Below are 27,790 nucleotides of genomic sequence, written 5' to 3'. Positions count from 1 at the left end.
CGGTGAACAGTTTGCAAGTGGAATTAAAAAATAAATATTGTTTGATAGCATAAGTAGTCAGAAGAAGAGGATAGTGCTCAAGCTGTCATACTTCCCCCAGCATAGTTACTCCTAGGGCAGCGTAGCTGAAGCTGTGGGTTTATCTTTCTGTTCCTAACTACTCTGACCATAAGCGATTTCGAAGAGGAACGTTTTAAGCCTGGACTTAAATGAAGAGACCGTGTCAGCATATTTAACATGGGTCGGGAGCTGATTCCATAACACAGGAGCTTGGTAGCTAAACGCTCTACCTCCTACAGTACTTTTAGAGACTCTTGGCACCACCAGAAGGCCGGCATTCTGAGAGCGAAGAGCTCTGTTTGGATGATATGGTTCTATAGCATCTTTGAGGTAGGATGGGGCCATGTCATTTATGGCTTTGTAGGTCAAGAGTAGAATTTTGAATTTGATTCTGGACTCGACGGGGAGCCAGTGAAGAGACTTCAGCACTGGCGTAATGTGCTCTCTTCTTTTTGTTCCTGTTAGTAATCTTGCTGCTGCATTTTGAACCAGTTGAAAGCTTTTTATGGAGCTTTTAGGACACGCTGCAAGCAGGGAGTTACAGTAGTCTAATCTAGTCGTTACAAATGCATGGATAAGTTTTTCGGCATCACTTTTAGGCAGGATTCTTCTGATTTTGGCGATGTTGCGCAAATGGAAATAGGCTGTTTTACAAGCTTGATTTATATGAGCTTTAAATGAGAGCTCCTGGTCAAATAAGACTCCAAGGTTTCTTACAGTAGAACTGGAGGCTACACTGACATTGTCCAGTGTGACTATCTGCTCAGATAGAGCGTCTCGTAGATGCTTAGGGCCAAGCACAATGACCTCGGTTTTTTCAGGGTTAAGAAGCAGGTAGTTTAGTGTCATCCAGGTTTTTATCTCCTTCACACAAGTACTAAGTCTGTCTACTTGATCGCTCTGATCAGGTTTCATTGATAAATACAGCTGAGTGTCGTCTGCATAGCAGTGGAAGTTAATGTCATGCTTTCTGATAATGTTGCCTAATGGTAGCATATAAAGAGTAAACAGAATTGGACCGAGTACCGAACCCTGTGGCACACCGTAAATTACTTTAGAGCTTGGTGAGGAGCTCTGGTTTACATTAACAAATTGGAACCTATCAGATAGATAGGATTTAAACCAGCTGAGGGCTGTTCCTCCAACACCTACATCACATTCTAACCTCTGCAGTAGAATGTTGTGGTCGATGGTGTCAAACGCTGCGCTGAGGTCCAACAGAACCAGGATTGAGACCAGTCCATCGTCAGCGGCTAATAACAAATCATTTGTGACTTTAACTAGTGCAGTTTCAGTGCTGTGGTGGGCTCTGAACCCTGACTGGAAAACTTCAAATAAGTTATTGTCCTGCAGGTGGCGACAAAGCTGTTTTACTACAACTTTTTCAAGGATTTTAGAGACGAAGGGAAGATTTGAAATAGGTCTGTAGTTTACCAATAGGTCGGGATCTAGATTAGGCTTTTTCAGAAGAGGTTTAATGACTGCATGTTTGAAGGACTGTGGAACATAGCCACTTTCGAGTGAAGTATTTATTATATTAAGAATAGGGTCTATAATTAGGGGAAGAATGTCTTTGAGGAGTCTGCTTGGAATGGGGTCTAGGACACAAGTTGAGCTTTTAGAGGACATAATGGCTGAAGTTATCTCTGCTTGATCAACAGCTGTGAACCTTTCTAGGTTTACAGGTGGATTTATATGGGACGTTAGATTTACAGCTTGGGCTAGTTCAGGGCTAATAGCGGGGGTAATTTCATCTAATTTATCTCTGATTGTTTTTATTTTATTATTAAAAAATAGGAGGAAAAGGCGAAAGATTTATACGCTCTGAAGAGAAACAAGAGTGCCACGTTGCAGCGCCACACGGCGTCCAGTACTTGAGGGCACACGGGGCTTCATCACGGGCAGTGTACTTCTGTTCACGCGCTCATTTGCATCGGCGGTCGCGCGGCAAAAGGGACACGACAGGCTCGCACGTCGTTTCTGTAGTGTAGCGGTTATCACGTTCGCCTAACGCGCGAAAGGTCCTCGGCTCGAAACCGGGCAGAAACAAAGCCTCCTTTTATGTTTGCTTCAATCTTTGACACGGTTCATTCCAAACTCGATGGTTTATTCCTAGAAAAGAGGGAGGAGCGGCGGAATTGTCGGCGTAGTCCTTCAAACTTTTCATCACAGAGATCGGGGGAAAAAGACACCGACACACACGCCCAAAAAAAAAAAAAAAAAAAAAGGGGCCCCCCTGCAGCCCCATATGTCCTCGTTAGTATAGTGGACAGTATCTCCGCTTGTCACGCTGAAGACCTGGCTTCAATTCCCAGACGGGGAGAGAAAGTGCGTTTTACCCAGCACGAAAGCGTTGCACTGACGCTGAGGACTTGTCCCACCAACGTACCTGCGCTACACTATCGCTTCTGTAGTGTAGCGGTTATCACGTTTGCCTCACACGCAAAAGGTCCCCGGCTCGAAACCGGGCAGAAGCACGCCCTCATGCGAAGACTTTACTTGTCGAGGATGGGTTTGAAAGTCGGTGTTGCGTTTGACCCCCCCCCCAAAAAAAAAAAAACAACTAGTCACATGTACTGTACTTCACAAAGGGGCCACTCACTCAAATTCCAAAGGTGGCCTATTTTGCACAAGGGTTTACGTGGAATGGGCTACCTCCCAAGGGGGTTGGGTTTAGGAACAGATACTTCACCTTCCCTCCCCCTCTTCTCCAGTCAGGGCTTTTGGCGGGAGATTTGAAATATCCAGCCCTTCCACTCAAAACGTCTCCGAGAATTTTTGTCCACTTCCGGAGCAGACAAACGGCAAGGAAGCGTTTAACATGAGGGTATGATGGCACATTTGCATGTAACGTGACGGCGAAAACAAACTGAATGACTTTTTTTAACCTGAGAGAGGAGGTGCACCGTTCTCGGAGGTACTGCAATAGCGAGCCGATGCGTGGAGTGGACGGAGCAAGCCCCAAATTCCATCTCCCTGGTCCAAAAATCAATTTAATATACGGTCCCCGGGTAGGGGACGTATCAGATATTAAACTGATAAGAACAGATACTACACTTGATCTTAGCCAAAAGGCCGAGAAGCGATGCCCACAATGGGTTCGGGGAGCAGTGAGCTCTCCCCACGCTGACCCTCCCGTCAACGGTCCAAAGCGGCGCCCGCGCAAAGCGCCCGGCGGAGGGGCCGGAGCGCGAGCGGCGTACATGGAAACGACCCTTTGGGTTGTTTTTTTTTTCCTCTGACAAAAAACAAGAGGGGAGAGCGCGAACGCAGTCCCCCACTACCAGAAATTATGCATTTGAGATTCCCACATTTGGGGAATTCACAGGGGTCAGCACATCCTGTTTGTGCAATGGACGAGCCTCGCCCTGGGTGAACCACCTTCCTGATCATGGTGTCGCCCCTGCTAGGTAAGTATGAGTTGCTCTGCTCCGAGCCAAGGCCCAGGCCCTGGAAGAGGCAATGTGGCAGCATGGTCCTTCCGGCCATTTGCATGGACCAGCTTCCACCCGACGATTGAGCCCCAGGTTAAACGGCAGCGATACACACGCAAGTCTGTGCGTTCTAAGCACTCTTTTTTACTTTTAAAGTTCTTGAACACGGGATGCCAAACGGAGGGTACGCAAGGGCATGTTTAAAGGCCGACAAGACACAACCTTTGCTCTTGGAGGATGACCGCTTGCTTGCTTTAGACATAGGTAGAAAAGCCCCGCATTGAAGCAGGGCATCAAAAAATTGGAAAGATCTCTTGTTGTCCCTCTCCACGGAAATCTTTAGTAAAAGGCACTTTTCACTTTTCAGGCGGTTTTTATTATTTCATAGCAATAAATTTCTTTCAAAATACTTTCCACACTTAAAACACATCTTTTAAACACAGTTTACAAAAGTCAATACAATTACACATTATTTACCAAAACTATGAATACAGCAAGTCTTTAAAAGAGTTTGGAATTTTCCATAAATTGATTATTTCTTCTCTCTTTCCTTCCACTAAATCTCTTAAAACATAATCTTTAAAAATATTCATAACACATTTCATCAACAACATTTCTGACATTTGATAGTTTTTAAAAGTCAATACATTCCTTGATTTCCAGATAGCTTCTTTTATACAATTAACTATAATCCACCACCTCTCCTTATTTTGGAATTTTGCAGTTTCACCATAGGCAATATTGTTATAACTTGATGGAATTTTCCCAACATTTTTCAGCCATGGGGATACTGTTACCCAGGCATTCACAGCAAAAGGGCATGTCCAAAAAACGTGTAAATGAGTTTCCTCACTGCCACAAAAGGGTCTCGGGCATCTTGGGCTTGGTGTAAAGTGTCTTTTAAAAAGGAACTCTCGGGTTGGCAAACATTTATGGCCAATTTGCCAGGCCAAATCTCTGTGTCTGTTCGTAAGTTTTTGAAAATGTATATTTTCCCATGCCCTTTTGCTCTCTTGTGCCGATAAAAGATCTACCGGGGTAAGTTTCTCCAAATCTACGGACAGTTTTTGTTCTATTTTTCTCCTTGTCAGTTCTGTCGATGGTACCTGGCTAAGTCCTTTGGATAAGTTCTCAAGCACATGTTTGTAGACTGATGGGCAAATCTCGGCGTGGGGGACATCCATTGATGGTCTTTTTCCCCATGTGATTAAAACTTTTCTACCCACCCACAATTTTGCAAAATAGTGCCACAAAATTTCCCTTTCTGGTAGAAGGACTGCCTTTAAAATTGGGGCCAAGAACATTGCTTCAAATTTTGCCTCGATTAATGGCACCCCGATACCCCCGCACAGTGGGAGGCGATGCATTATATTTCGTTTGAGTCTCTCTGATTTCCCCCCCCAGATAAACTGGAACAACATCTTCTTCAGAGTCTTAAGTATCCGATAGGGGGCAGGAAACACAGTCGCCAGATTATTCACTGAAGCCAACAGTACCGAGTTCACAATTAAGACTTTCCCAGTAAATGTAAGCTCCCTATCTTGCCATGCTCTTAAATTGGCTGTCAATTTGGGTAGCTTTGACTCCCAGTTTTTTACTTCCATGTCTTTTCCTATCTGAATTCCCAAGACTTTAATTGTGTCTTTATTTTTAATCAGGTCTCTATTTTCGTATTTCTCTTTCCAATTCAAATAAAGTATTTGGGTTTTGTTCTTATTAACCCTTGTGCTTGCAGCGAGAGTAAAGTTTTCACAGACCTTTAAGGCTTCTCCTATAGATTTATTGTCTGAAAGTAACAAAGTGATATCATCCATATAAACTGATATTTTTGCCTGTCTATTTTCACTTCCTGGCACAAAAATTCCTTTTATGTCATTGTTCCTTCTAAGGGCACAAACTAGCGGTTCTATTGCTAAAATAAATAATGTGGGTGACAAGGGGCACCCTTGTCTGACCCCAGCCCGGATATCCATAGCATTTGTTTGTTGTCCATTAACTATTACCACACTATGGCAGTCAGTGCACAAGAGGTTAACCCACCGTCTAAAATTTTCTCCAAAACCAAAATGTTTCAACACTGCTTTTATATAATCGTGGCTTATGCTATCAAAAGCTTTTTCGAGGTCCAAACTTAGTATACATAGGGGGCTGTTACGTTCTTTACAGAGGAGATACGTGTCTCTCACCAGGGCTAGGCTATCTGTCATTGTCCGTCCTTGTACTCCACATGTTTGTTCACTCTCCACCAGGTCACCAACGATGGGTTGAGTTCGTAAAAATAAAACCTTGGCCAGTATTTTTACATCGACACCTAGAAGGGTTAGTGGTCTCCAGTTCTGTAGATTCTGTTTTTGTCCTTTTTTGTGAAGGAGGGAGATTGCCCCCCGTCTCAATGATGATGGCAACGCTCCTTTGCCAAGACTTTCGTTGTACATCTCCAAAAGGGGGAGTTTCAGCTGCTCCCAAAAGGTAACGTAAAACTCTTTGGGGAGACCATCCAAGCCTGGAGTTTTATTGTCTTTCATACTTGTAATGGCTTTTGTCAGTTCTGCCAATGTTATATTTTTGTCTAAGGATTCCTTCACTGAAGTACTAAGTTTTCCAGTAGTCTTAGAAAGAAAAGTGTCCATCATTTTGCTAGACACCAGTGTGTCCTGATAGAGATTGGCAAAAAAGGACCTAATAATGTGAATGATTTTTTCCATGTCCTTCTCTTCTTTTCCTTCCTGATCATAGACAGATGTTATATGGTGCTTTGCTTTTGCTATTTTTTGGAAAAAGTACCGGGAACATTTCTCATTTTCCTCTAGATGTTGGATCCTGCTTCTCAGGAGGATACTTTTACTCTTCTCCCTCATTAGTTCACATAGTTTTGCTTTTAGTGTGACAATCTCTTGTTGCATGTCAAAGCCGTTTTGTGCCAGTTTATAGTAGTTTTGAAGTTTTCTTTGAAGTCTAGAATAAAACATTCTCTTTCTAGCGGCCAGTGTTTTACTCTCTGACATGAAGAAGGATTTTGTCCTGGATTTAATATCTTCCCACCAGTCTCCACAGGAGTTATGGAGATCTCGTAGGGTTTTCCATTGTTCAAATTTTCCTTTTAATTTTTCTACTATGTATTTGTTCTGTAATAAAGCAATATTTAATTTCCACGGGCCCGTATGGCGTTTCAACCCTCCTTTAATGTCTATCACGGTGGTTAGCTTAAAGTGATCTGAAAAGACAACTGGTGTTCTCCAACATTTAAGGGGGAGAAGGCCTCGGGACACCAGGGTAAGATCAATACGTGAGAAGGATTTGCCATTAGACCACGTAAAGTCTGGTTTTGACCCTAAACTTTCCGCACAGTCTTTCAAATGACAGTCTCTTATTAAATTCGCCAAAGCGTGTGAGCTGGCATCTAGTTTTGCCGTAGTAGCTCGTTTTGTCAATCTGTCTGTTCTAGTCAAGATGCAGTTAAAGTCACCCCCAATGACAACTTCATATTTGCAAAAAATTAAAGTCTGTAAAAGTTCCAAGGTTTTAAGTCTTCCTTGCACTGTGGGTGGACAATAAACACTGATAACTCTAAGTTGTTTTCCATTTTGATCTAAGTCTACAGAGAGTATTCTTCCATCACTTATTCTCTGGACTCTGTTTATATTAAAATGGTGACCTCGGAGCAAGATCGCTACCCCAGAGTTCTTGTTTTCATTATCTCCAGACCAAAAGGATTGTCCATGAGGCCATCTACTTTCATAATCTCTATAACTATCTTTAAAAGGTATATTACATTCTTGGAGACAGAAAATATCTCCAATTCCATTATGCAGTTCATTGAAAACTGTCTGGCACTTTAACAATTCATTCAAGCCTCTTGTATTAATTGTGACTACCGAGAGAGAGGTCATATTAATAGTTGGAGGAGTTTACCACTAAACCATTTTCTCCTTGTGTTCTGTGACCCTTCCTTTTTTTCTTTTGTGGATTTGGGGGGCCTTCCGCCGATTTTATTTTTGTCACAACTGTAAACGTGTTCACGCTAGTATGGTCAAGGAATTCGGTGGAGGGAGACGAGGCAGGTGGCCATACCTTTTCAGACTGCTCTAGGTGGAAAGATTCCTCACTTGACGTGTTCTGAAGGCGTTTTACCGCCCCCTGCCGTTCCAAAAATTCCACTTGAGTGTCCGGAAGAAAGGTTTCAGCTGTTGCTGCTAAACCATCTTGACTATCCTCTTGCGGTGCAGGTTCCCCTTGTGTGCCCTCCTCCTGGAAGGGGGGGAGGCTGGCCAACAGGGCGTCGAAGACCCCTTCTGCATCCTGTAGAGTTTTGGGGACATCCTGAAGTCTCACTGTGGGTGGTTCTTTTGGAGAGTTGTCCGGTCCATCTGCCTTGTCCATTCTGTCTTGTGACACGGGATTCTCATCAAAGAGTTGGGAATAGGGATCCGGGTCATCTTGGCATGATACTGATGTTGTCACTGTATTCCCTTTCACTCTATTAGCATAGGCTTGTGGGCAGTCCTTAAAGAGATGGGTGTCCGCCGAACACAGGTTGCATTTAACTGAAACTGTGCATAGTGATGTGGGATGATCCAGGGATTTGCACTTTCTGCATTGGGCTACATTGCACCCTGCTGCCAGGTGATCAAGGCTGCCGCATCTTCTGCATTTCCGTGGCTGCCCCGGATAAAAGACAGAGCCTCGGAAAGCCCCCAGTTGAATGGAGTTAGGGAGATGTTGAAGTTCCCCGTTAGTTCTTCTTAACTTCACTTCCAGCCGCTTGGTTCCTGTTTTAATGCCATCGATGTCTACAACCTCTGTTGCTTTTAGGACATCGCAGAAGAAAGAGGCCCATGTCTTGACATCATCCAGTCTCACTTTTTCTGAATAGATAACGATATGGACAGTTTTTTTATCCAAATCAGTGAGAGGAGTAACGTTCACCTGCTGGAAGACAGTGGTGGATGTTTTCTTCCTCTCGTACAACTCCAAACATGTCTCCAGATGCTTCGTTGTGGTGAAAACGACTTCAAAAATCTTTTTGCCAGGAAAGGCAAATATAAAGTCCAGTTGATTCGTTGTTACAGCCAGTTCTTTTTGCAAAAGGCGTCTGCTGAAGGTCAATCGATCCATTTCCAGTTCTCCCAGTAGTTCGAAGCGGAGTGCATTCCGCCGGGGGCCGTGCGAAGCTGCTGCCATTTCCTCATCTGCCGATGTTGGAGCACGTCGCTTAAAGTGTTGTGCTCCATACACCGCACAGCCCCAACACTTGTGATCTTTTTAGTAAAAGGCGAAAGATTTATACGCTCTGAAGAGAAACAAGAGTGCCACGTTGCAGCGCCACACGGCGTCCAGTACTTGAGGGCACACGGGGCTTCATCACGGGCAGTGTACTTCTGTTCACGCGCTCATTTGCATCGGCGGTCGCGCGGCAAAAGGGACACGACAGGCTCGCACGTCGTTTCTGTAGTGTAGCGGTTATCACGTTCGCCTAAGGCGCGAAAGGTCCTCGGCTCGAAACCGGGCAGAAACAAAGCCTCCTTTTATGTTTGCTTCAATCTTTGACACGGTTCATTCCAAACTCGATGGTTTATTCCTAGAAAAGAGGGAGGAGCGGCGGAATTGTCGGCGTAGTCCTTCAAACTTTTCATCACAGAGATGGGGGGAAAAAGACACCGACACACACGCCCAACAAAAAAAAAAAAAAAAAAGGGGCCCCCCTGCAGCTCCATATGTCCTCGTTAGTATAGTGGACAGTATCTCCGCTTGTCACGCGGAAGACCTGGGTTCGATTCCCAGACGGGGAGAGAAAGTGCGTTTTACCCAGCACGAAAGCGTTGCACTGACGCTGAGGACTTGTCCCACCAACGTACCTGCGCTACACTATCGCGTTATCGGTTATCACGTTTACCTCACACGCAAAAGGTCCCCGGCTCGAAACCGGGCAGAAGCACGCCCTCATGCGAAGACTTTACTTGTCGAGGATGGGTTTGAAAGTCGGTGTTGCGTTTGACCCCCCCCCAAAAAAAAACAAAACAACTAGTCACATGTACTGTACTTCACAAAGGGGCCACTCAAATTCCAAAGGTGGCCTATTTTGCACAAGGGTTTACGTGGAATGGGCTACCTCCCAAGGGGGTTGGGTTTAGGAACAGATACTTCACCTTCCCTCCCCCTCTTCTCCAGTCAGGGCTTTTGGCGGGAGATTTGAAATATCCAGCCCTTACACTCAAAACGTCTCCGAGAATTTTTGTCCACTTCCGGAGCAGACAAACGGCAAGGAAGCGTTTAACATGAGGGTATGATGGCACATTTGCATGTAACGTGACGGCGAAAACAAACTGAATGACTTTTTTTAACCTGAGAGAGGAGGTGCACCGTTCTCGGAGGTACTGCAATAGCGAGCCGATGCGTGGAGTGGACGGAGCAAGCCCCAAATTCCATCTCCCTGGTCCAAAAATCAATTTAATATACGGTCCCCGGGTAGGGGACGTATCAGATATTAAACTGATAAGAACAGATACTACACTTGATCTTAGCCAAAAGGCCGAGAAGCGATGCCCACAATGGGTTCGGGGAGCAGTGAGCTCTCCCCATGCTGACCCGGCGGAGGGGCCGGAGCGCGAGCGGCGTACATGGAAACGACCCTTTGGGTTTTTTTTTTTTCCTCTGACAAAAAACAAGAGGGGAGAGCGCGAACGCAGTCCCCCACTACCAGAAATTATGCAGTTGAGATTCCCACATTTGGGGAATTCACAGGGGTCAGCACATCCTGTTTGTGCAATGGACTAGCCTCGCCCTGGGTGAACCACCTTCCTGATCATGGTGTCGCCCCTGCCAGGTAAGTATGAGTTGCTCCGCTCCGAGCCAAGGCCCAGGCCCTGGAAGAGGCAATGTGGCAGCATGGTCCTTCCGGCCATTTGCATGGACCAGCTTCCACCCGACGATTGAGCCCCAGGTTAAACGGCAGCGATACACACGCAAGTCTGTGCGTTCTAAGCACTCTTTTTTACTTTTAAAGTTCTTGAACACGGGATGCCAAACGGAGGGTACGCAAGGGCATGTTTAAAGGCCGACAAGACACAACCTTTGCTCTTGGAGGATGACCGCTTGCTTGCTTTAGACATAGGTAGAAAAGCCCCGCATTGAAGCAGGGCATCAAAAAATTGGAAAGATCTCTTGTTGTCCCTCTCCACGGAAATCTTTAGTAAAAGGCACTTTTCACTTTTCAGGCGGTTTTTATTATTTCATAGCAATAAATTTCTTTCAAAATACTTTCCACACTTAAAACACATCTTTTAAACACAGTTTACAAAAGTCAATACAATTACACATTATTTACCAAAACTATGAATACAGCAAGTCTTTAAAAGAGTTTGGAATTTTCCATAAATTGATTATTTCTTCTCTCTTTCCTTCCACTAAATCTCTTAAAACATAATCTTTAAAAATATTCATAACACATTTCATCAACAACATTTCTGACATTTGATAGTTTTTAAAAGTCAATACATTCCTTGATTTCCAGATAGCTTCTTTTATACAATTAACTATAATCCACCACCTCTCCTTATTTTGGAATTTTGCAGTTTCACCATAGGCAATATTGTTATAACTTGATGGAATTTTCCCAACATTTTTCAGCCATGGGGATACTGTTACCCAGGCATTCACAGCAAAAGGGCATGTCCAAAAAACGTGTAAATGAGTTTCCTCACTGCCACAAAAGGGTCTCGGGCATCTTGGGCTTGGTGTAAAGTGTCTTTTAAAAAGGAACTCTCGGGTTGGCAAACATTTATGGCCAATTTGCCAGGCCAAATCTCTGTGTCTGTTCGTAAGTTTTTGAAAATGTATATTTTCCCATGCCCTTTTGCTCTCTTGTGCCGATAAAAGATCTACCGGGGTAAGTTTCTCCAAATCTACGGACAGTTTTTGTTCTATTTTTCTCCTTGTCAGTTCTGTCGATGGTACCTGGCTAAGTCCTTTGGATAAGTTCTCAAGCACATGTTTGTAGACTGATGGGCAAATCTCGGCGTGGGGGACATCCATTGATGGTCTTTTTCCCCATGTGATTAAAACTTTTCTACCCACCCACAATTTTGCAAAATAGTGCCACAAAATTTCCCTTTCTGGTAGAAGGACTGCCTTTAAAATTGGGGCCAAGAACATTGCTTCAAATTTTGCCTCGATTAATGGCACCCCGATACCCCCGCACAGTGGGAGGCGATGCATTATATTTCGTTTGAGTCTCTCTGATTTCCCCCCCCCAGATAAACTGGAACAACATCTTCTTCAGAGTCTTAAGTATCCGATAGGGGGCAGGAAACACAGTCGCCAGATTATTCACTGAAGCCAACAGTACCGAGTTCACAATTAAGACTTTCCCAGTAAATGTAAGCTCCCTATCTTGCCATGCTCTTAAATTGGCTGTCAATTTGGGTAGCTTTGACTCCCAGTTTTTTACTTCCATGTCTTTTCCTATCTGAATTCCCAAGACTTTAATTGTGTCTTTATTTTTAATCAGGTCTATATTTTCGTATTTCTCTTTCCAATTCAAATAAAGTATTTTGGTTTTGTTCTTATTAACCCTTGTGCTTGCAGCGAGAGTAAAGTTTTCACAGACCTTTAAGGCTTCTCCTATAGATTTATTGTCTGAAAGTAACAAAGTGATATCATCCATATAAACTGATATTTTTGCCTGTCTATTTTCACTTCCTGGCACAAAAATTCCTTTTATGTCATTGTTCCTTCTAAGGGCACAAACTAGCGGTTCTATTGCTAAAATAAATAATGTGGGTGACAAGGGGCACCCTTGTCTGACCCCAGCCCGGATATCTATAGCATTTGTTTGTTGTCCATTAACTATTACCACACTATGGCAGTCAGTGTACAAGAGGTTAACCCACCGTCTAAAATTTTCTCCAAAACCAAAATGTTTCAACACTGCTTTTATATAATCGTGGCTTATGCTATCAAAAGCTTTTTCGAGGTCCAAACTTAGTATACATAGGGGGCTGTTACGTTCTTTACAGAGGAGATACGTGTCTCTCACCAGGGCTAGGCTATCTGTCATTGTCCGTCCTTGTACTCCACATGTTTGTTCACTCTCCACCAGGTCACCAACGATGGGTTGAGTTCGTAAAAATAAAACCTTGGCCAGTATTTTTACATCGACACCTAGAAGGGTTAGTGGTCTCCAGTTCTGTAGATTCTGTTTTTGTCCTTTTTTGTGAAGGAGGGAGATTGCCCCCCGTCTCAATGATGATGGCAACGCTCCTTTGCCAAGACTTTCGTTGTACATCTCCAAAAGGGGGAGTTTCAGCTGCTCCCAAAAGGTAACGTAAAACTCTTTGGGGAGACCATCCAAGCCTGGAGTTTTATTGTCTTTCATACTTGTAATGGCTTTTGTCAGTTCTGCCAATGTTATATTTTTGTCTAAGGATTCCTTCACTGAAGTACTAAGTTTTCCAGTAGTCTTAGAAAGAAAAGTGTCCATCATTTTGCTAGACACCAGTGTGTCCTGATAGAGATTGGCAAAAAAGGACCTAATAATGTGAATGATTTTTTCCATGTCCTTCTCTTCTTTTCCTTCCTGATCATAGACAGATGTTATATGGTGCTTTGCTTTTGCTATTTTTTGGAAAAAGTACCGGGAACATTTCTCATTTTCCTCTAGATGTTGGATCCTGCTTCTCTGGAGGATACTTTTACTCTTCTCCCTCATTAGTTCACATAGTTTTGCTTTTAGTGTGACAATCTCTTGTTGCATGTCAAAGCCGTTTTGTGCCAGTTTATAGTAGTTTTGAAGTTTTCTTTGAAGTCTAGAATAAAACATTCTCTTTCTAGCGGCCAGTGTTTTACTCTCTGACATGAAGAAGGATTTTGTCCTGGATTTAATATCTTCCCACCAGTCTCCACAGGAGTTATGGAGATCTCGTAGGGTTTTCCATTGTTCAAATTTTCCTTTTAATTTTTCTACTATGTATTTGTTCTGTAATAAAGCAATATTTAATTTCCACGGGCCCGTATGGCGTTTCAACCCTCCTTTAATGTCTATCACGGTGGTTAGCTTAAAGTGATCTGAAAAGACAACTGGTGTTCTCCAACATTTAAGGGGGAGAAGGCCTCGGGACACCAGGGTAAGATCAATACGTGAGAAGGATTTGCCATTAGACCACGTAAAGTCTGGTTTTGACCCTAAACTTTCCGCACAGTCTTTCAAATGACAGTCTCTTATTAAATTCGCCAAAGCGTGTGAGCTGGCATCTAGTTTTGCCGTAGTAGCTCGTTTTGTCAATCTGTCTGTTCTAGTCAAGATGCAGTTAAAGTCACCCCCAATGACAACTTCATATTTGCAAAAAAATAAAGTCTGTAAAAGTTCCAAGGTTTTAAGTCTTCCTTGCACTGTGGGTGGACAATAAACACTGATAACTCTAAGTTGTTTTCCATTTTGATCTAAGTCTACAGAGAGTATTCTTCCATCACTTATTCTCTGGACTCTGTTTATATTAAAATGGTGACCTCGGAGCAAGATGGCTACCCCAGAGTTCTTGTTTTCATTATCTCCAGACCAAAAGGATTGTCCATGAGGCCATCTACTTTCATAATCTCTATAACTATCTTTAAAAGGTATATTACATTCTTGGAGACAGAAAATATCTCCAATTCCATTATGCAGTTCATTGAAAACTGTCTGGCACTTTAACAATTCATTCAAGCCTCTTGTATTAATTGTGACTACTGAGAGAGAGGTCATATTAATAGTTGGAGGAGTTTACCACTAAACCATTTTCTCCTTGTGTTCTGTGACCCTTCCTTTTTTTCTTTTGTGGATTTGGGGGGCCTTCCGCCGATTTTATTTTTGTCACAACTGTAAACGTGTTCACGCTAGTATGGTCAAGGAATTCGGTGGAGGGAGACGAGGCAGGTGGCCATACCTTTTCAGACTGCTCTAGGTGGAAAGATTCCTCACTTGACGTGTTCTGAAGGCGTTTTACCGCCCCCTGCCGTTCCAAAAATTCCACTTGAGTGTCCGGAAGAAAGGTTTCAGCTGTTGCTGCTAAACCATCTTGACTATCCTCTTGCGGTGCAGGTTCCCCCTGTGTGCCCTCCTCCTGGAAGGGGGGGAGGCTGGCCAACAGGGCGTCGAAGACCCCTTCTGCATCCTGTAGAGTTTTGGGGACATCCTGAAGTCTCACTGTGGGTGGTTCTTTTGGAGAGTTGTCCGGTCCATCTGCCTTGTCCATTCTGTCTTGTGACACGGGATTCTCATCAAAGAGTTGGGAATAGGGATCCGGGTCATCTTGGCATGATACTGATGTTGTCACTGTATTCCCTTTCACTCTATTAGCATAGGCTTGTGGGCAGTCCTTAAAGAGATGGGTGTCCGCCGAACACAGGTTGCATTTAACTGAAACTGTGCATAGTGATGTGGGATGATCCAGGGATTTGCACTTTCTGCATTGGGCTACATTGCACCCTGCTGCCAGGTGATCAAGGCTGCCGCATCTTCTGCATTTCCGTGGCTGCCCCGGATAAAAGACAGAGCCTCGGAAAGCCCCCAGTTGAATGGAGTTAGGGAGATGTTGAAGTTCCCCGTTAGTTCTTCTTAACTTCACTTCCAGCCGCTTGGTTCCTGTTTTAATGCCATCGATGTCTACAACCTCTGTTGCTTTTAGGACATCGCAGAAGAAAGAGGCCCATGTCTTGACATCATCCAGTCTCACTTTTTCTGAATAGATAACGATATGGACAGTTTTTTTATCCAAATCAGTGAGAGGAGTAACGTTCACCTGCTGGAAGACAGTGGTGGATGTTTTCTTCCTCTCGTACAACTCCAAACATGTCTCCAGATGCTTCGTTGTGGTGAAAACGACTTCAAAAATCTTTTTGCCAGGAAAGGCAAATATAAAGTCCAGTTGATTCGTTGTTACAGCCAGTTCTTTTTGCAAAAGGCGTCTGCTGAAGGTCAATCGATCCATTTCCAGTTCTCCCAGTAGTTCGAAGCGGAGTGCATTCCGCCGGGGGCCGTGCGAAGCTGCTGCCATTTCCTCATCTGCCGATGTTGGAGCACGTCGCTTAAAGTGTTGTGCTCCATACACCGCACAGCCCCAACACTTGTGATCTTTTTAGTAAAAGGCGAAAGATTTATACGCTCTGAAGAGAAACAAGAGTGCCACGTTGCAGCGCCACACGGCGTCCAGTACTTGAGGGCACACGGGGCTTCATCACGGGCAGTGTACTTCTGTTCACGCGCTCATTTGCATCGGCGGTCGCGCGGCAAAAGGGACACGACAGGCTCGCACGTCGTTTCTGTAGTGTAGCGGTTATCACGTTCGCCTAACGCGCGAAAGGTCCTCGGCTCGAAACCGGGCAGAAACAAAGCCTCCTTTTATGTTTGCTTCAATCTTTGACACGGTTCATTCCAAACTCGATGGTTTATTCCTAGAAAAGAGGGAGGAGCGGCGGAATTGTCGGCGTAGTCCTTCAAACTTTTCATCACAGAGATCGGGGGAAAAAGACACCGACACACACGCCCAAAATAAAAAAAAAAAAAAAAAGGGCCCCCCCTGCAGCCCCATATGTCCTCGTTAGTATAGTGGACAGTATCTCCGCTTGTCACGCGGAAGACCTGGGTTCGATTCCCAGACGGGGAGAGAAAGTGCGTTTTACCCAGCACGAAAGCGTTGCACTGACGCTGAGGACTTGTCCCACCAACGTACCTGCGCTACATTATCGCTTCTGTAGTGTAGCGGTTATCACGTTTGCCTCACACGCAAAAGGTCCCCGGCTCGAAACCGGGCAGAAGCACGCCCTCATGCGAAGACTTTACTTGTCGAGGCTGGGTTTGAAAGTCGGTGTTGCGTTTGACCCCCCCCCAAAAAAAAACAAAACAACTAGTCACATGTACTGTACTTCACAAAGGGGCCACTCAAATTCCAAAGGTGGCCTATTTTGCACAAGGGTTTACGTGGAATGGGCTACCTCCCAAGGGGGTTGGGTTTAGGACGTTGACGCGCCACACGGCGTCCAGTACTTGAGGGCACACGGGGCTTCATCACGGGCAGTGTACTTCTGTTCACGCGCTCATTTGCATCGGCGGTCGCGCGGCAAAAGGGACACGACAGGCTCGCACGTCGTTTCTGTAGTGTAGCGGTTATCACGTTCGCCTGATGCGCGAAAGGTCCTCGGCTCGAAACCGGGCAGAAACAAAGCCTCCTTTTATGTTTGCTTCAATCTTTGACACGGTTCATTCCAAACTCGATGGTTTATTCCTAGAAAAGAGGGAGGAGCGGCGGAATTGTCGGCGTAGTCCTTCAAACTTTTCATCACAGAGATCGGGGGAAAAAGACACCGACACACACGCCCAAAAAAAAAAAAAAAAAAAAGGGGCCCCCCTGCAGCCCCATATGTCCTCGTTAGTATAGTGGACAGTATCTCCGCTTGTCACGCGGAAGACCTGGGTTCGATTCCCAGACGGGGAGAGAAAGTGCGTTTTACCCAGCACGAAAGCGTTGCACTGACGCTGAGGACTTGTCCCACCAACGTACCTGCGCTACACTATCGCTTCTGTAGTGTAGCGGTTATCACGTTTGCCTCACACGCAAAAGGTCCCCGGCTCGAAACCGGGCAGAAGCACGCCCTCATGCGAAGACTTTACTTGTCGAGGCTGGGTTTGAAAGTCGGTGTTGCGTTTGACCCCCCCCCAAAAAAAAACAAAACAACTAGTCACATGTACTGTACTTCACAAAGGGGCCACTCAAATTCCAAAGGTGGCCTATTTTGCACAAGGGTTTACGTGGAATGGGCTACCTCCCAAGGGGGTTGGGTTTAGGACGTTGACGCGCCACACGGCGTCCAGTACTTGAGGGCACACGGGGCTTCATCACGGGCAGTGTACTTCTGTTCACGCGCTCATTTGCATCGGCGGTCGCGCGGCAAAAGGGACACGACAGGCTCGCACGTCGTTTCTGTAGTGTAGCGGTTATCACGTTCGCCTAACGCGCGAAAGGTCCTCGGCTCGAAACCGGGCAGAAACAAAGCCTCCTTTTATGTTTGCTTCAATCTTTGACACGGTTCATTCCAAACTCGATGGTTTATTCCTAGAAAAGAGGGAGGAGCGGCGGAATTGTCGGCGTAGTCCTTCAAACTTTTCATCACAGAGATCGGGGGAAAAAGACACCGACACACACGCCCAAAAAAAAAACAAAAAAAAAGGGGCCCCCCTGCAGCCCCATATGTCATCGTTAGTATAGTGGACAGTATCTCCGCTTGTCACGCGGAAGACCTGGGTTCGATTCCCAGACGGGGAGAGAAAGTGCGTTTTACTCAGCACGAAAGCGTTGCACTGACGCTGAGGACTTGTCCCACCAACGTACCTGCGCTACACTATCGCTTCTGTAGTGTAGCGGTTATCATGTTTGCCTCACACGCAAAAGGTCCCCGGCTCGAAACCGGGCAGAAGCACGCCCTCATGCGAAGACTTTACTTGTCGAGGATGGGTTTGAAAGTCGGTGTTGCGTTTGACCCCCCCCCCAAAAAAAAACCTGCGCTACACTATCGCTTCTGTAGTGTAGCGGTTATCATGTTTGCCTCACACGCAAAAGGTCCCCGGCTCGAAACCGGGCAGAAGCACGCCCTCATGCGAAGACTTTACTTGTCGAGGATGGGTTTGAAAGTCGGTGTTGCGTTTGACCCCCCCCCAAAAAAAAACAAAACAACTAGTCACATGTACTGTACTTCACAAAGGGGCCACTCAAATTCCAAAGGTGGCCTATTTTGCACAAGGGTTTACGTGGAATGGGCTACCTCCCAAGGGGGTTGGGTTTAGGAACAGATACTTCACCTTCCCTCCCCCTCTTCTCCAGTCAGGGCTTTTGGCGGGAGATTTGAAATATCCAGCCCTTCCAGTCAAAACGTCTCCGAGAATTTTTGTCCACTTCCGGAGCAGACAAACGGCAAGGAAGCGTTTAACATGAGGGTATGATGGCACATTTGCATGTAACGTGACGGCGAAAACAAACTGAATGACTTTTTTTAACCTGAGAGAGGAGGTGCACCGTTCTCGGAGGTACTGCAATACCGAGCCGATGCGTGGAGTGGACGGAGCAAGCCCCAAATTCCATCTCCCTGGTCCAAAAATCAATTTAATATACGGTCCCCGGGTAGGGGACGTATCAGATATTAAACTGATAAGAACAGATACTACACTTGATCTTAGCCAAAAGGCCGAGAAGCGATGCCCACAATGGGTTCGGGGAGCAGTGAGCTCTCCCCACGCTGACCCTCCCGTCAACGGTCCAAAGCGGCGCCCGCGCAAAGCGCCCGGCGGAGGGGCCGGAGCGCGAGCGGCGTACATGGAAACGACCCTTTGGGTTTTTTTTTTTTTCCTCTGACAAAAAACAAGAGGGGAGAGCGCGAACGCAGTCCCCCACTACCAGAAATTATGCAGTTGAGATTCCCACATTTGGGGAATTCACAGGGGTCAGCACATCCTGTTTGTGCAATGGACGAGCCTCGCCCTGGGTGAACCACCTTCCTGATCATGGTGTCGCCCCTGCCAGGTAAGTATGAGCTGCTCCGCTCCGAGCCAAGGCCCAGGCCCTGGAAGAGGCAATGTGGCAGCATGGTCCTTCCGGCCATTTGCATGGACCAGCTTCCACCCGACGATTGAGCCCCAGGTTAAACGGCAGCGATACACACGCAAGTCTGTGCGTTCTAAGCACTCTTTTTTACTTTTAAAGTTCTTGAACACGGGATGCCAAACGGAGGGTACGCAAGGGCATGTTTAAAGGCCGACAAGACACAACCTTTGCTCTTGGAGGATGACCGCTTGCTTGCTTTAGACATAGGTAGAAAAGCCCCGCATTGAAGCAGGGCATCAAAAAATTGGAAAGATCTCTTGTTGTCCCTCTCCACGGAAATCTTTAGTAAAAGGCGAAAGATTTATACGCTCTGAAGAGAAACAAGAGTGCCACGTTGCAGCGCCACACGGCGTCCAGTACTTGAGGGCACACGGGGCTTCATCACGGGCAGTGTACTTCTGTTCACGCGCTCATTTGCATCGGCGGTCGCGCGGCAAAAGGGACACGACAGGCTCACACGTCGTTTCTGTAGTGTAGCGGTTATCACGTTCGCCTAATGCGCGAAAGGTCCTCGGCTCGAAACCGGTCAGAAACAAAGCCTCCTTTTATGTTTGCTTCAATCTTTGACACGGTTCATTCCAAACTCGATGGTTTATTCCTAGAAAAGAGGGAGGAGCGGCGGAATTGTCGGCGTAGTCCTTCAAACTTTTCATCACAGAGATCGGGGGAAAAAGACACCGACACACACGCCCAAAAAAAAAAAAAAAAAAAAAAGGGGCCCCCCTGCAGCCCCATATGTCCTCGTTAGTATAGTGGACAGTATCTCCGCTTGTCACGCGGAAGACCTGGCTTCAATTCCCAGACGGGGAGAGAAAGTGCGTTTTACCCAGCACGAAAGCGTTGCACTGACGCTGAGGACTTGTCCCACCAACGTACCTGCGCTACACTATCGCTTCTGTAGTGTAGCGGTTATCACGTTTGCCTCACACGCAAAAGGTCCCCGGCTCGAAACCGGGCAGAAGCACGCCCTCATGCGAAGACTTTACTTGTCGAGGATGGGTTTGAAAGTCGGTGTTGCGTTTGACCCCCCCCCAAAAAAAAACAAAACAACTAGTCACATGTACTGTACTTCACAAAGGGGCCACTCAAATTCCAAAGGTGGCCTATTTTGCACAAGGGTTTACGTGGAATGGGCTACCTCCCAAGGGGGTTGGGTTTAGGAACAGATACTTCACCTTCCCTCCCCCTCTTCTCCAGTCAGGGCTTTTGGCGGGAGATTTGAAATATCCAGCCCTTCCACTCAAAACGTCTCCGAGAATTTTTGTCCACTTCCGGAGCAGACAAACGGCAAGGAAGCGTTTAACATGAGGGTATGATGGCACATTTGCATGTAACGTGACGGCGAAAACAAACTGAATGACTTTTTTTAACCTGAGAGAGGAGGTGCACCGTTCTCGGAGGTACTGCAATACCGAGCCGATGCGTGGAGTGGACGGAGCAAGCCCCAAATTCCATCTCCCTGGTCCAAAAATCAATTTAATATACGGTCCCCGGGTAGGGGACGTATCAGATATTAAACTGATAAGAACAGATACTACACTTGATCTTAGCCAAAAGGCCGAGAAGCGATGCCCACAATGGGTTCGGGGAGCAGTGAGCTCTCCCCACGCTGACCCTCCCGTCAACGGTCCAAAGCGGCGCCCGCGCAAAGCGCCCGGCGGAGGGGCCGGAGCGCGAGCGGCGTACATGGAAACGACCCTTTGGGTTTTTTTTTTTTTCCTCTGACAAAAAACAAGAGGGGAGAGCGCGAACGCAGTCCCCCACTACCAGAAATTATGCAGTTGAGATTCCCACATTTGGGGAATTCACAGGGGTCAGCACATCCTGTTTGTGCAATGGACGAGCCTCGCCCTGGGTGAACCACCTTCCTGATCATGGTGTCGCCCCTGCCAGGTAAGTATGAGTTGCTCCGCTCCGAGCCAAGGCCCAGGCCCTGGAAGAGGCAATGTGGCAGCATGGTCCTTCCGGCCATTTGCATGGACCAGCTTCCACCCGACGATTGAGCCCCAGGTTAAACGGCAGCGATACACACGCAAGTCTGTGCGTTCTAAGCACTCTTTTTTACTTTTAAAGTTCTTGAACACGGGATGCCAAACGGAGGGTACGCAAGGGCATGTTTAAAGGCCGACAAGACACAACCTTTGCTCTTGGAGGATGACCGCTTGCTTGCTTTAGACATAGGTAGAAAAGCCCCGCATTGAAGCAGGGCATCAAAAAATTGGAAAGATCTCTTGTTGTCCCTCTCCACGGAAATCTTTAGTAAAAGGCGAAAGATTTATACGCTCTGAAGAGAAACAAGAGTGCCACGTTGCAGCGCCACACGGCGTCCAGTACTTGAGGGCACACGGGGCTTCATCACGGGCAGTGTACTTCTGTTCACGCGCTCATTTGCATCGGCGGTCGCGCGGCAAAAGGGACACGACAGGCTCGCACGTCGTTTCTGTAGTGTAGCGGTTATCACGTTCGCCTAAGGCGCGAAAGGTCCTCGGCTCGAAACCGGGCAGAAACAAAGCCTCCTTTTATGTTTGCTTCAATCTTTGACACGGTTCATTCCAAACTCGATGGTTTATTCCTAGAAAAGAGGGAGGAGCGGCGGAATTGTCGGCGTAGTCCTTCAAACTTTTCATCACAGAGATCGGGGGAAAAAGACACCGACACACACGCCCAACAAAAAAAAAAAAAAAAAAAAGGGGCCCCCCTGCAGCTCCATATGTCCTCGTTAGTATAGTGGACAGTATCTCCGCTTGTCACGCGGAAGACCTGGGTTCGATTCCCAGACGGGGAGAGAAAGTGCGTTTTACCCAGCACGAAAGCGTTGCACTGACGCTGAGGACTTGTCCCACCAACGTACCTGCGCTACACTATCGCTTCTGTAGTGTAGCGGTTATCACGTTTACCTCACACGCAAAAGGTCCCCGGCTCGAAACCGGGCAGAAGCACGCCCTCATGCGAAGACTTTACTTGTCGAGGATGGGTTTCAAAGTCGGTGTTGCGTTTGACCCCCCCCCCCAAAAAAAAACAAAACAACTAGTCACATGTACTGTACTTCACAAAGGGGCCACTCAAATTCCAAAGGTGGCCTATTTTGCACAAGGGTTTACGTGGAATGGGCTACCTCCTAAGGGGGTTGGGTTTAGGAACAGATACTTCACCTTCCCTCCCCCTCTTCTCCAGTCAGGGCTTTTGGCGGGAGATTTGAAATATCCAGCCCTTCCACTCAAAACGTCTCCGAGAATTTTTGTCCACTTCCGGAGCAGACAAACGGCAAGGAAGCGTTTAACATGAGGGTATGATGGCACATTTGCATGTAACGTGACGGCGAAAACAAACTGAATGACTTTTTTTAACCTGAGAGAGGAGGTGCACCGTTCTCGGAGGTACTGCAATAGCGAGCCGATGCGTGGAGTGGACGGAGCAAGCCCCAAATTCCATCTCCCTGGTCCAAAAATCAATTTAATATACGGTCCCCGGGTAGGGGACGTATCAGATATTAAACTGATAAGAACAGATACTACACTTGATCTTAGCCAAAAGGCCGAGAAGCGATGCCCACAATGGGTTCGGGGAGCAGTGAGCTCTCCCCACGCTGACCCTCCCGTCAACGGTCCAAAGCGGCGCCCGCGCAAAGCGCCCGGCGGAGGGGCCGGAGCGCGAGCGGCGTACATGGAAACGACCCTTTGGGTTTTTTTTTTTCCTCTGACAAAAAACAAGAGGGGAGAGCGCGAACGCAGTCCCCCACTACCAGAAATTATGCAGTTGAGATTCCCACATTTGGGGAATTCACAGGGGTCAGCACATCCTGTTTGTGCAATGGACGAGCCTCGCCCTGGGTGAACCACCTTCCTGATCATGGTGTCGCCCCTGCCAGGTAAGTATGAGTTGCTCCGCTCCGAGCCAAGGCCCAGGCCCTGGAAGAGGCAATGTGGCAGCATGGTCCTTCCGGCCATTTGCATGGACCAGCTTCCACCCGACGATTGAGCCCCAGGTTAAACGGCAGCGATACACACGCAAGTCTGTGCGTTCTAAGCACTCTTTTTTACTTTTAAAGTTCTTGAACACGGGATGCCAAACGGAGGGTACGCAAGGGCATGTTTAAAGGCCGACAAGACACAACCTTTGCTCTTGGAGGATGACCGCTTGCTTGCTTTAGACATAGGAAGAAAAGCCCCGCATTGAAGCAGGGCATCAAAAAATTGGAAAGATCTCTTGTTGTCCCTCTCCACGGAAATCTTTAGTAAAAGGCACTTTTCACTTTTCAGGCGGTTTTTATTATTTCATAGCAATAAATTTCTTTCAAAATACTTTCCACACTTAAAACACATCTTTTAAACACAGTTTACAAAAGTCAATACAATTACACATTATTTACCAAAACTATGAATACAGCAAGTCTTTAAAAGAGTTTGGAATTTTCCATAAATTGATTATTTCTTCTCTCTTTCCTTCCACTAAATCTCTTAAAACATAATCTTTAAAAATATTCATAACACATTTCATCAACAACATTTCTGACATTTGATAGTTTTTAAAAGTCAATACATTCCTTGATTTCCAGATAGCTTATTTTATACAATTAACTATAATCCACCACCTCTCCTTATTTTGGAATTTTGCAGTTTCACCATAGGCAATATTGTTATAACTTGATGGAATTTTCCCAACATTTTTCAGCCATGGGGATACTGTTACCCAGGCATTCACAGCAAAAGGGCATGTCCAAAAAACGTGTAAATGAGTTTCCTCACTGCCACAAAAGGGTCTCGGGCATCTTGGGCTTGGTGTAAAGTGTCTTTTAAAAAGGAACTCTCGGGTTGGCAAACATTTATGGCCAATTTGCCAGGCCAAATCTCTGTGTCTGTTCGTAAGTTTTTGAAAATGTATATTTTCCCATGCCCTTTTGCTCTCTTGTGCCGATAAAAGATCTACCGGGGTAAGTTTCTCCAAATCTACGGACAGTTTTTGTTCTATTTTTCTCCTTGTCAGTTCTGTCGATGGTACCTGGCTAAGTCCTTTGGATAAGTTCTCAAGCACATGTTTGTAGACTGATGGGCAAATCTCGGCGTGGGGGACATCCATTGATGGTCTTTTTCCCCATGTGATTAAAACTTTTCTACCCACCCACAATTTTGCAAAATAGTGCCACAAAATTTCCCTTTCTGGTAGAAGGACTGCCTTTAAAATTGGGGCCAAGAACATTGCTTCAAATTTTGCCTCGATTAATGGCACCCCGATACCCCCGCACAGTGGGAGGCGATGCATTATATTTCGTTTGAGTCTCTCTGATTTCCCCCCCCAGATAAACTGGAACAACATCTTCTTCAGAGTCTTAAGTATCCGATAGGGGGCAGGAAACACAGTCGCCAGATTATTCACTGAAGCCAACAGTACCGAGTTCACAATTAAGACTTTCCCAGTAAATGTAAGCTCCCTATCTTGCCATGCTCTTAAATTGGCTGTCAATTTGGGTAGCTTTGACTCCCAGTTTTTTACTTCCATGTCTTTTCCTATCTGAATTCCCAAGACTTTAATTGTGTCTTTATTTTTAATCAGGTCTATATTTTCGTATTTCTCTTTCCAATTCAAATAAAGTATTTTGGTTTTGTTCTTATTAACCCTTGTGCTTGCAGCGAGAGTAAAGTTTTCACAGACCTTTAAGGCTTCTCCTATAGATTTATTGTCTGAAAGTAACAAAGTGATATCATCCATATAAACTGATATTTTTGCCTGTCTATTTTCACTTCCTGGCACAAAAATTCCTTTTATGTCATTGTTCCTTCTAAGGGCACAAACTAGCGGTTCTATTGCTAAAATAAATAATGTGGGTGACAAGGGGCACCCTTGTCTGACCCCAGCCCGGATATCTATAGCATTTGTTTGTTGTCCATTAACTATTACCACACTATGGCAGTCAGTGTACAAGAGGTTAACCCACCGTCTAAAATTTTCTCCAAAACCAAAATGTTTCAACACTGCTTTTATATAATCGTGGCTTATGCTATCAAAAGCTTTTTCGAGGTCCAAACTTAGTATACATAGGGGGCTGTTACGTTCTTTACAGAGGAGATACGTGTCTCTCACCAGGGCTAGGCTATCTGTCATTGTCCGTCCTTGTACTCCACATGTTTGTTCACTCTCCACCAGGTCACCAACGATGGGTTGAGTTCGTAAAAATAAAACCTTGGCCAGTATTTTTACATCGACACCTAGAAGGGTTAGTGGTCTCCAGTTCTGTAGATTCTGTTTTTGTCCTTTTTTGTGAAGGAGGGAGATTGCCCCCCGTCTCAATGATGATGGCAACGCTCCTTTGCCAAGACTTTCGTTGTACATCTCCAAAAGGGGGAGTTTCAGCTGCTCCCAAAAGGTAACGTAAAACTCTTTGGGGAGACCATCCAAGCCTGGAGTTTTATTGTCTTTCATACTTGTAATGGCTTTTGTCAGTTCTGCCAATGTTATATTTTTGTCTAAGGATTCCTTCACTGAAGTACTAAGTTTTCCAGTAGTCTTAGAAAGAAAAGTGTCCATCATTTTGCTAGACACCAGTGTGTCCTGATAGAGATTGGCAAAAAAGGACCTAATAATGTGAATGATTTTTTCCATGTCCTTCTCTTCTTTTCCTTCCTGATCATAGACAGATGTTATATGGTGCTTTGCTTTTGCTATTTTTTGGAAAAAGTACCGGGAACATTTCTCATTTTCCTCTAGATGTTGGATCCTGCTTCTCAGGAGGATACTTTTACTCTTCTCCCTCATTAGTTCACATAGTTTTGCTTTTAGTGTGACAATCTCTTGTTGCATGTCAAAGCCGTTTTGTGCCAGTTTATAGTAGTTTTGAAGTTTTCTTTGAAGTCTAGAATAAAACATTCTCTTTCTAGCGGCCAGTGTTTTACTCTCTGACATGAAGAAGGATTTTGTCCTGGATTTAATATCTTCCCACCAGTCTCCACAGGAGTTATGGAGATCTCGTAGGGTTTTCCATTGTTCAAATTTTCCTTTTAATTTTTCTACTATGTATTTGTTCTGTAATAAAGCAATATTTAATTTCCACGGGCCCGTATGGCGTTTCAACCCTCCTTTAATGTCTATCACGGTGGTTAGCTTAAAGTGATCTGAAAAGACAACTGGTGTTCTCCAACATTTAAGGGGGAGAAGGCCTCGGGACACCAGGGTAAGATCAATACGTGAGAAGGATTTGCCATTAGACCACGTAAAGTCTGGTTTTGACCCTAAACTTTCCGCACAGTCTTTCAAATGACAGTCTCTTATTAAATTCGCCAAAGCGTGTGAGCTGGCATCTAGTTTTGCCGTAGTAGCTCGTTTTGTCAATCTGTCTGTTCTAGTCAAGATGCAGTTAAAGTCACCCCCAATGACAACTTCATATTTGCAAAAAATTAAAGTCTGTAAAAGTTCCAAGGTTTTAAGTCTTCCTTGCACTGTGGGTGGACAATAAACACTGATAACTCTAAGTTGTTTTCCATTTTGATCTAAGTCTACAGAGAGTATTCTTCCATCACTTATTCTCTGGACTCTGTTTATATTAAAATGGTGACCTCGGAGCAAGATGGCTACCCCAGAGTTCTTGTTTTCATTATCTCCAGACCAAAAGGATTGTCCATGAGGCCATCTACTTTCATAATCTCTATAACTATCTTTAAAAGGTATATTACATTCTTGGAGACAGAAAATATCTCCAATTCCATTATGCAGTTCATTGAAAACTGTCTGGCACTTTAACAATTCATTCAAGCCTCTTGTATTAATTGTGACTACTGAGAGAGAGGTCATATTAATAGTTGGAGGAGTTTACCACTAAACCATTTTCTCCTTGTGTTCTGTGACCCTTCCTTTTTTTCTTTTGTGGATTTGGGGGGCCTTCCGCCGATTTTATTTTTGTCACAACTGTAAACGTGTTCACGCTAGTATGGTCAAGGAATTCGGTGGAGGGAGACGAGGCAGGTGGCCATACCTTTTCAGACTGCTCTAGGTGGAAAGATTCCTCACTTGACGTGTTCTGAAGGCGTTTTACCGCCCCCTGCCGTTCCAAAAATTCCACTTGAGTGTCCGGAAGAAAGGTTTCAGCTGTTGCTGCTAAACCATCTTGACTATCCTCTTGCGGTGCAGGTTCCCCCTGTGTGCCCTCCTCCTGGAAGGGGGGGAGGCTGGCCAACAGGGCGTCGAAGACCCCTTCTGCATCCTGTAGAGTTTTGGGGACATCCTGAAGTCTCACTGTGGGTGGTTCTTTTGGAGAGTTGTCCGGTCCATCTGCCTTGTCCATTCTGTCTTGTGACACGGGATTCTCATCAAAGAGTTGGGAATAGGGATCCGGGTCATCTTGGCATGATACTGATGTTGTCACTGTATTCCCTTTCACTCTATTAGCATAGGCTTGTGGGCAGTCCTTAAAGAGATGGGTGTCCGCCGAACACAGGTTGCATTTAACTGAAACTGTGCATAGTGATGTGGGATGATCCAGGGATTTGCACTTTCTGCATTGGGCTACATTGCACCCTGCTGCCAGGTGATCAAGGCTGCCGCATCTTCTGCATTTCTGTGGCTGCCCCGGATAAAAGACAGAGCCTCGGAAAGCCCCCAGTTGAATGGAGTTAGGGAGATGTTGAAGTTCCCCGTTAGTTCTTCTTAACTTCACTTCCAGCCGCTTGGTTCCTGTTTTAA

At 45.6% G+C, this 27,790-nt stretch overlaps 26 non-coding genes across 26 annotated transcripts; 14 read left to right on the top strand and 12 right to left on the bottom strand.

Annotated features, from left to right (window-relative positions):
* The first annotated feature begins 2,036 nt into the window (after nucleotides 1-2,036).
* Nucleotides 2,037-2,109, top strand: trnav-aac (transfer RNA valine (anticodon AAC)). Its single transcript has one exon. It is a non-coding gene; the product is annotated as a tRNA-Val (tRNA).
* Nucleotides 2,110-2,464: 355 nt separating this feature from the next.
* trnav-cac (transfer RNA valine (anticodon CAC)) lies at nucleotides 2,465-2,537 on the top strand. The gene has a single exon. It is a non-coding gene; the product is annotated as a tRNA-Val (tRNA).
* A 418-nt stretch (nucleotides 2,538-2,955) lies between these two features.
* On the bottom strand, nucleotides 2,956-3,147 carry LOC140369999 (U2 spliceosomal RNA). Its single transcript, XR_011928336.1, has one exon. It is a non-coding gene; the product is annotated as a U2 spliceosomal RNA (small nuclear RNA).
* Nucleotides 3,148-3,312: 165 nt separating this feature from the next.
* LOC140369976 (U1 spliceosomal RNA) lies at nucleotides 3,313-3,478 on the bottom strand. Its single transcript, XR_011928315.1, has one exon. It is a non-coding gene; the product is annotated as a U1 spliceosomal RNA (small nuclear RNA).
* A 5,458-nt stretch (nucleotides 3,479-8,936) lies between these two features.
* trnal-aag (transfer RNA leucine (anticodon AAG)) lies at nucleotides 8,937-9,009 on the top strand. Its single transcript has one exon. It is a non-coding gene; the product is annotated as a tRNA-Leu (tRNA).
* Nucleotides 9,010-9,211: 202 nt separating this feature from the next.
* trnad-guc (transfer RNA aspartic acid (anticodon GUC)) lies at nucleotides 9,212-9,283 on the top strand. The gene has a single exon. It is a non-coding gene; the product is annotated as a tRNA-Asp (tRNA).
* Nucleotides 9,284-9,843: 560 nt separating this feature from the next.
* On the bottom strand, nucleotides 9,844-10,035 carry LOC140369998 (U2 spliceosomal RNA). Its single transcript, XR_011928335.1, has one exon. It is a non-coding gene; the product is annotated as a U2 spliceosomal RNA (small nuclear RNA).
* A 124-nt stretch (nucleotides 10,036-10,159) lies between these two features.
* On the bottom strand, nucleotides 10,160-10,325 carry LOC140369975 (U1 spliceosomal RNA). The gene has a single exon (XR_011928314.1). It is a non-coding gene; the product is annotated as a U1 spliceosomal RNA (small nuclear RNA).
* A 5,459-nt stretch (nucleotides 10,326-15,784) lies between these two features.
* trnav-aac (transfer RNA valine (anticodon AAC)) lies at nucleotides 15,785-15,857 on the top strand. The gene has a single exon. It is a non-coding gene; the product is annotated as a tRNA-Val (tRNA).
* A 203-nt stretch (nucleotides 15,858-16,060) lies between these two features.
* trnad-guc (transfer RNA aspartic acid (anticodon GUC)) lies at nucleotides 16,061-16,132 on the top strand. Its single transcript has one exon. It is a non-coding gene; the product is annotated as a tRNA-Asp (tRNA).
* Nucleotides 16,133-16,213: 81 nt separating this feature from the next.
* trnav-cac (transfer RNA valine (anticodon CAC)) lies at nucleotides 16,214-16,286 on the top strand. Its single transcript has one exon. It is a non-coding gene; the product is annotated as a tRNA-Val (tRNA).
* Nucleotides 16,287-16,614: 328 nt separating this feature from the next.
* Nucleotides 16,615-16,687, top strand: trnai-gau (transfer RNA isoleucine (anticodon GAU)). Its single transcript has one exon. It is a non-coding gene; the product is annotated as a tRNA-Ile (tRNA).
* Nucleotides 16,688-16,888: 201 nt separating this feature from the next.
* trnad-guc (transfer RNA aspartic acid (anticodon GUC)) lies at nucleotides 16,889-16,960 on the top strand. Its single transcript has one exon. It is a non-coding gene; the product is annotated as a tRNA-Asp (tRNA).
* Nucleotides 16,961-17,041: 81 nt separating this feature from the next.
* Nucleotides 17,042-17,114, top strand: trnav-cac (transfer RNA valine (anticodon CAC)). Its single transcript has one exon. It is a non-coding gene; the product is annotated as a tRNA-Val (tRNA).
* A 328-nt stretch (nucleotides 17,115-17,442) lies between these two features.
* trnav-aac (transfer RNA valine (anticodon AAC)) lies at nucleotides 17,443-17,515 on the top strand. Its single transcript has one exon. It is a non-coding gene; the product is annotated as a tRNA-Val (tRNA).
* A 1,009-nt stretch (nucleotides 17,516-18,524) lies between these two features.
* Nucleotides 18,525-18,716, bottom strand: LOC140369983 (U2 spliceosomal RNA). Its single transcript, XR_011928321.1, has one exon. It is a non-coding gene; the product is annotated as a U2 spliceosomal RNA (small nuclear RNA).
* A 165-nt stretch (nucleotides 18,717-18,881) lies between these two features.
* Nucleotides 18,882-19,047, bottom strand: LOC140369957 (U1 spliceosomal RNA). Its single transcript, XR_011928298.1, has one exon. It is a non-coding gene; the product is annotated as a U1 spliceosomal RNA (small nuclear RNA).
* Nucleotides 19,048-19,334: 287 nt separating this feature from the next.
* On the bottom strand, nucleotides 19,335-19,448 carry LOC140369945 (U5 spliceosomal RNA). Its single transcript, XR_011928286.1, has one exon. It is a non-coding gene; the product is annotated as a U5 spliceosomal RNA (small nuclear RNA).
* Nucleotides 19,449-20,011: 563 nt separating this feature from the next.
* Nucleotides 20,012-20,084, top strand: trnav-cac (transfer RNA valine (anticodon CAC)). Its single transcript has one exon. It is a non-coding gene; the product is annotated as a tRNA-Val (tRNA).
* Nucleotides 20,085-20,498: 414 nt separating this feature from the next.
* Nucleotides 20,499-20,690, bottom strand: LOC140369982 (U2 spliceosomal RNA). Its single transcript, XR_011928320.1, has one exon. It is a non-coding gene; the product is annotated as a U2 spliceosomal RNA (small nuclear RNA).
* Nucleotides 20,691-20,855: 165 nt separating this feature from the next.
* On the bottom strand, nucleotides 20,856-21,021 carry LOC140369956 (U1 spliceosomal RNA). Its single transcript, XR_011928297.1, has one exon. It is a non-coding gene; the product is annotated as a U1 spliceosomal RNA (small nuclear RNA).
* Nucleotides 21,022-21,308: 287 nt separating this feature from the next.
* On the bottom strand, nucleotides 21,309-21,422 carry LOC140369943 (U5 spliceosomal RNA). The gene has a single exon (XR_011928285.1). It is a non-coding gene; the product is annotated as a U5 spliceosomal RNA (small nuclear RNA).
* A 134-nt stretch (nucleotides 21,423-21,556) lies between these two features.
* On the top strand, nucleotides 21,557-21,629 carry trnal-aag (transfer RNA leucine (anticodon AAG)). Its single transcript has one exon. It is a non-coding gene; the product is annotated as a tRNA-Leu (tRNA).
* Nucleotides 21,630-21,833: 204 nt separating this feature from the next.
* On the top strand, nucleotides 21,834-21,905 carry trnad-guc (transfer RNA aspartic acid (anticodon GUC)). The gene has a single exon. It is a non-coding gene; the product is annotated as a tRNA-Asp (tRNA).
* A 570-nt stretch (nucleotides 21,906-22,475) lies between these two features.
* On the bottom strand, nucleotides 22,476-22,667 carry LOC140369997 (U2 spliceosomal RNA). Its single transcript, XR_011928334.1, has one exon. It is a non-coding gene; the product is annotated as a U2 spliceosomal RNA (small nuclear RNA).
* A 163-nt stretch (nucleotides 22,668-22,830) lies between these two features.
* LOC140369952 (U1 spliceosomal RNA) lies at nucleotides 22,831-22,996 on the bottom strand. The gene has a single exon (XR_011928293.1). It is a non-coding gene; the product is annotated as a U1 spliceosomal RNA (small nuclear RNA).
* Nucleotides 22,997-27,790: the final 4,794 nt, after the last annotated feature.

Source organism: Eucyclogobius newberryi, unplaced genomic scaffold (assembly GCF_026437365.1).
Source record: "Eucyclogobius newberryi isolate DKJ021-1_F unplaced genomic scaffold, fEucNew1.0.hap1 SCAF_206, whole genome shotgun sequence".
Taxonomy (NCBI): domain Eukaryota; kingdom Metazoa; phylum Chordata; class Actinopteri; order Gobiiformes; family Gobiidae; genus Eucyclogobius; species Eucyclogobius newberryi.
Note: the sequence above shows the minus strand (reverse complement) of the source record. Positions and strands in the feature narration are given on the sequence as shown.